Below are 6,000 nucleotides of genomic sequence, written 5' to 3' on the forward strand. Positions count from 1 at the left end.
GTTGGCTGATACAGATCAGGATCCCCAGGAAGTCTGCCTACTGCGTTTTATTGGCATGTTTCAAACATCTCTTTTAATCCATAGATTTCTCTCTCTCTCTCTCTGTTTCCTTTGAAATTTACTTGTTAAAGGAACTAGGTCCATGGTCTCTAGAGCTTCTTAAATTTTTCTTATGCACACGAGTCACCAGCAGATTTTGTTAAAATACAGATTCTGATTCAGCAGGCCTGAGACAGAGCCAGAATTCAGTGTATCTACCCAGCTCTGGAGCGATGTGGGGCTGCCAGTCCTCAGACCACACTTGAGGAGGAGGCTACTCCAAGGAAGACTGCAGAGGTGCCGGCATGATCCTGCTTCATCTTCCCTGCAAACCAGGGGTCATTTCAGGCCCAGGTCAGATTCAGATGGATGCTGGTGATTATACTGGAGCGTGGTGCTGTGCATTCCTTCTGATGCTCAGTGGATCTGTGCACAGCCAAAGTTCAGACCCTGTGGGGCCAGCTGCCTTAATTCCTCCTAGCCATCATTTTCTGTAGCTGTAGTTGGAGGCTGTGGCCCTGAAGCCATCTTGAACAACTTTGCACCAACTATATTGTGGTCTGGCAGTGCTGCCCTCATTGTTGCTGCATGGGCCAGGGAGGGTAGCAGGCCCCAGGAGTGTCCACCTGGGCTGTGTTTCGAGTGGTAGAGCATCGCATTAGGGGCTACCCGTAAGCAATGCTTCCTAGGATCCATGACCTTGTGTAGTCCTCCCCACACTGACACTGGACTTGGTGAATGGGACATTTGCAGAAGCTTGATAGGTCTTGTGAATCAGGGTTTGGAATGTTCCCCTCGTCCCATTGGGAAGCCTAGTTAGACCATGAAATGATGAGAGAGGGGCCCAGCTGACAGCCAGCACCTGGACCCCAGGCATGGGAGTGAGGCCATCTTGTGCCTTCCGGTCCCAGCTAAGTGCCTAGGAGCGAGGCCCTGCAGGAGCCTAGCCAATCCATGGAATCATGAGAAATAACAAACTGTTGTTGCTTTAAGCCACTAAGTCTTGGTGTTTTGTCACACAGCACAGCTAACTGAAACATGGCTGTGCAACAGCTTACCAGGTATGTGGGAGTCGGTGCTCAGTGAGCCAGGACCTCAAGCCTTCTCTGTTCCTGGGGTTTGGCAAACATGAGTTAACTCCCAAAATCTGAAGATGCTTCAAGAATGGAACCAGCTTGACATTCCTACATTTTCCTTTCAGTGTCAAATCATGGCTCTTATCCAAAGGGAGACACATGGTGAAGGACTTGGGGACATAGGCTCTGGAGTTGGACATACCTGGTGTGACTCCTGGAACAATTTCCCTGGCTGGTGTCCTTGCACACATCACTCTGTCCTCCCAGCTTCTGTGCCTGCATGTTTCAAAGGCATATATCAACTTCAGGGCATTTGCGAGAAGGAAGCAAAATGAGGTATTTAGAGCTGGAATCCATGTAGAGTGGCCACACACTATATTATTATTGTTATTAAATACCATCCATACATTAGTAGACAATCTACTTGCTCTCTCTCTCCTCTGTTACTTGGAGTGTGGTCTGCAGACCAGGAGCAGTGGCGATGCTTGGGAGCTCAGTATCATAGCTTTTTCTGTCATAAAATAAAACACAGGTAGAGAAAACTCCATTGAATGTATGGCGGTGTAAATGATTTTAGGCAGACACCCTCATAAGTACCATGCAGGTGATGAAACGGATCTGCCAGCACCTGAGAAGCCCCTGGGTGCTCACGTGGCATCACCTCACTGCAATGTTTTAGTCTGTCATCCATGTGCACCCCCTGAACACTATAGTCTCCTCTTCCTCTATTTAAAATGTGATGTGTCGGGGTGCCTGGGTGGCTCAGTGGGTTAAGCATCTGCCTTCGGCTCGGGTCATGATCCCAGGGTCCTGGGATCGAACCCCATATCAGGCTCCCTGCTCAGCGGGGAGCCTGCTTCTCCCTCTCCCTCTGCCTCTCTCCCTGTTCATGCTCTCTCTCTCTCTGTATCTCTGTGTTTCAAATGAATAAATAAAATCTTTAAAAAAAAAATGTGACGTGTCTTGGGGCACCCAGCTTGCTCGGTCGGTGGAGCATGTGACTCTTGGTCTGGGGGTTGTGGGTTCAAGCCACACGCTGGGTGTAGAGATTGTTTAAGAATGGAATCTAAAAAAAAATGTGACATGTCTCTTAATTCCAGTCCCCTCTCTGTACCTCTTTCTTTTCTGTTGATGGATGTGGCTTAATTGGCCTGAGTTTCCCTTGTAGGGTTTTGTAGGCAGGACATAAGTGTGGCGTAATGGTTCTGCTGTGCTTGGTTTCTGCAGCTGGGTCCAAGGCCTGATCAGACACATGTGTCATCTCACTGTTCAGACCAGACAGGTGTGTTCTTTCAACAGGAGGAATGAGGGGCAACCCTCAAAAAGTTTCTCTTTTCATAAGGTCAGTGGCTGCTGATGCTTAGTGCTTGGGACTGTTAACTCATTTGGGCTTGCAAAATGATGATCTATTGTTTTTCATTTATTAGCTGTGATAGTTTTATAAAGAGACACTTTTACTCATCTACTATGGATTATGCAGAGGTATGGTTTGTATAAGAAAAGGAGGGTAAATGTTTGATGCTTTCCCTTTATTTAAAGACACTGCATTGATTTCATATATCTTCAAAAAGTGACTGATAAATTTACAAAATCATTATGAATTCATGAATTTATATTTTATGGGTTTCAATATACTGCAATTATTCTCTGTTTTGAGGCTCATTTATCTTATAATGGGAGCCTCTTCCTGTTGGCTCTGGAGTCCTTTGGATGTGACCCAGTGGTCCTTCAGAGTGTCCTTGTTGTCTGCTACGGCTCACCTTAAACATTCAAGACCTTTTTCTTGAAGCTAAATATATTCATTGCTACCGGTTGCTTATTGTTTCTCTCTATATATCATCTATTTATCATCTATCTATTGTCTATCATCTATCTATCTATCTATCTATCTATCTATCTATCTATCTATCTATCATTTATCTTAAAGGTAAAATACCAAATGAGCCAATATTGCCATTGTCAATCCAAATTTAGGACTTACAGAGTTTTACTTCCCTCTTTTCTATTCCAGCTGTATCTCATTTCTCCCACAGCAAAAATCCTGATTCTCAAGGCTACAGGGGTTGATAGAATTAGAGTATGCCATAATTACTGTTTTTTTTTTTTTTTTTTTTTTAAGATTCCATTTATTTACTTGACAGAGAGAGACAGAGCGAGAGAGGGAACACAAGCAGGGGGAGTGGGAGAGAGAGAAGCAGGCCTCCCGCGGAGCAGGGAGCCCGATGCAGGGCTGGATCCCAGGACCCTGGGATCATGACGCGAGCCAAGGCAGACGCCCAACGACTGAGCCAGCCAGGCGCCCCGCCATAATTACTGTTTTATTCCACATTATAAGTCAACAAAATAAGAATAACAACAGGACTGACTATTGCTGCTCCCAGTATGATTGCTAGCCCAGGTCGAATTGCCTTCCCTGTGCACTCTGTGTTCTCCCACTTTCTGTGATGGCCTGGGACCTGCCCTGGCTCAGCTCCAGGCTCCGGTGGCCCCCCCTTAGCTTTGGTCCTGTGGGTAACTGTGCATTCCATGTTCACCAGCATGTCTTAGGTGCGTGACCCTGCAGTCATCCTGGTAGTCTGAAGCCCCCTCAGGAGATTATGTAGAAAAGTCCCAGGGAACGTTATTTCCTGAGTTGGTGCATGCTGATAACTATGTGGTTCTCTTCTCAGGCCCAGCAGTCTGCTTCCTCCCACTTTCCTCCCACAGGTTCAGGGCTGGTGGCTGTGGGTGTTTGTCCCCCACTTTTTGTTGGGTGTGGGGGCAGCTTGCCATCTAGCTCTGTTGTAAGTGTTGTGCACAGTGTTTTGTCCCTCTGCCTAGTTGCCCATTGTGTGAGTGTGCATGCGCGGGGGCGGGGGCGGCCGTGACAGAGTAGCACCACTGGGGAGCTTATGCACCGATATTTATTTCTCACAGTTCTGAGCCTAGAAGGTCAAGATCCCATGTCTCATGGGCTTGTAGACAGCCGTCTTCTTGCTGTGCCCTCACACAGCCTTTCCTCTGGTATCTCTGTGTGTCCAGATCTCTTCTGATAAGGTCACCGGCCATACTGGGTCAGGACCCACCCTATTGGCCTTCTTTCAACTCAGTCACCCCTTCAAAGGCCCCACCTCCAAAGACAGTTACATTCTGAGGTACTGGGGGTCAGGGCTCCAACATGGATTTTAGGGGACACAATTCAGCCCATAAAACTCTTTTTGTGTTGGGATTTGTAGAGACTAAACCCTCTTCCCCTGCTGCCTCATCTTCCCAGGGTTTCCCTTTCATGGTTGGTTGATGTTTCTCATGACTGTGTGGGCCCGAGAAGCAGCCCCCAACCCATTCCCTGCATGTGGCCCTATTTGTAGTGCCCACCCCTCCAGCTGACACGTCTTTTTTTTTTTTTTTTTTAAAGATTTTATTTATTTATTTGAGACAGAGAGAATGAGAGACAGAGAGCACGAGAGGGAAGAGGGCAGAGGGAGAAGCAGACCCCCTGCTGAGCAGGGAGCCCGATGCGGGACTCGATCCTGGGACTCCAGGATCATGACCTGAGCCGAAGGCAGTCGCTTAACCAACTGAGCCACCCAGGCGCCCCCAGCTGACACATCTAAGGGGCTGTCTGCCACGCCAGCAAGAAAACCCCATGACAGGTGGCAGTAGTGCCCCGCCCACCGCGCTGTCCCGCCCACACAGCCACACTGCTCCGCCCACTCCGGTGCCCCCGCCCCCACAGCGGCAGTACCCGGCCTGTAGTAGTGCCCGGCCTGTAGTAGTGCCCGGCCTGTAAAACGGGCCCAGTAAACAACTATTGAGTAAATGTGCAGGAAGCAACATAGCGGAGTGGGTTCACATCCAGGCTCTGCCTAGACCTGGCACTGTGCCTTTGAGCAACTGGCATGAAGGCCTCACAAGGGACTGACCAGGTGCCCTCTCAGGCCTGTCTTGGTTCCTCTGTTCCTTACCTGGGGAAGGCTAAATGTGTGCACTGCCTTATATAAAAGGGACTTCACAGGTAGCATTTAACCCACGGAGCAAAATCAGGCCCACCTCTTTGTTCCCTTTCTCTGCAATCAGACGTGACAGTGAGAGTTGGCCAGAACCTAGAAAATTAGGAGGGTCGCTGTTTTCTGCCATCCAACTGAGAACGAGGCTGTGGCTGTGCTGAGTGCTTTGGGGACATTTTAGAGAAGCAGTTTGCCAAAGAGACTGGAGATCTGTCTGAAGCAGATCATGGGGAGGCAGCCGAGGGGTAAAAACACTGGCTGCGCAGATGTGACAACAGGACTTGGTCTCTCCCAGGACACTTGTCTTTGCTGTGTTTGTGCCCATCATTCAAGTATTTTCTCATTCATTCAAACAGCTCTCTTCTGGGCTTCATTGGGTAAGAGCTTCATTGCCTTCACATCTCAATCTTTGCAAAACTCATATCTGATTTCATAAAAGAAACCCTTAAATCAGGATAATCTGACTTCCAGTTCATTTTATATTACTTTGTTAAAAAAGAAAGGGTGTGAACTGTGGCTATGTTAGGAACTGAGTCAGAGTGCTTTTAGCCAAAGTTCAGAGATGACACACTGAGCTCTGGCAAAGGTGGCAGGACCTCGGCCCCCACCCTCAGAGACCTGACTCTGGACCACAGGATGGAGGCCCTGCCTCACACATTCGCTTCCTCATTCAGCCACAACCTACTGAGCACCTGTCTGTCAAGCTGCCAGGTGTCCAAGCTGCCAATTAGGACAATGAACCAAACTGAATGTAACAATCAAGAAGGCTCCATTCACTCACTGGGACTGGGCAGGCAAGGGGCAATGAAGAAAGCACTGGCCCTCAGCCACTCCTTTCCCCACGGAACATCGCTGGGTGAGGGTCAGACCCCATACAGTGCAGGCTGGGGGGTGGGCAA

The sequence above is a fragment of the Mirounga leonina genome, unplaced genomic scaffold (assembly GCF_011800145.1).
Source record: "Mirounga leonina isolate KUSES-001 unplaced genomic scaffold, KU_Mleo_1.0 Mir_150, whole genome shotgun sequence".
Taxonomy (NCBI): Eukaryota; Metazoa; Chordata; class Mammalia; order Carnivora; family Phocidae; genus Mirounga; species Mirounga leonina.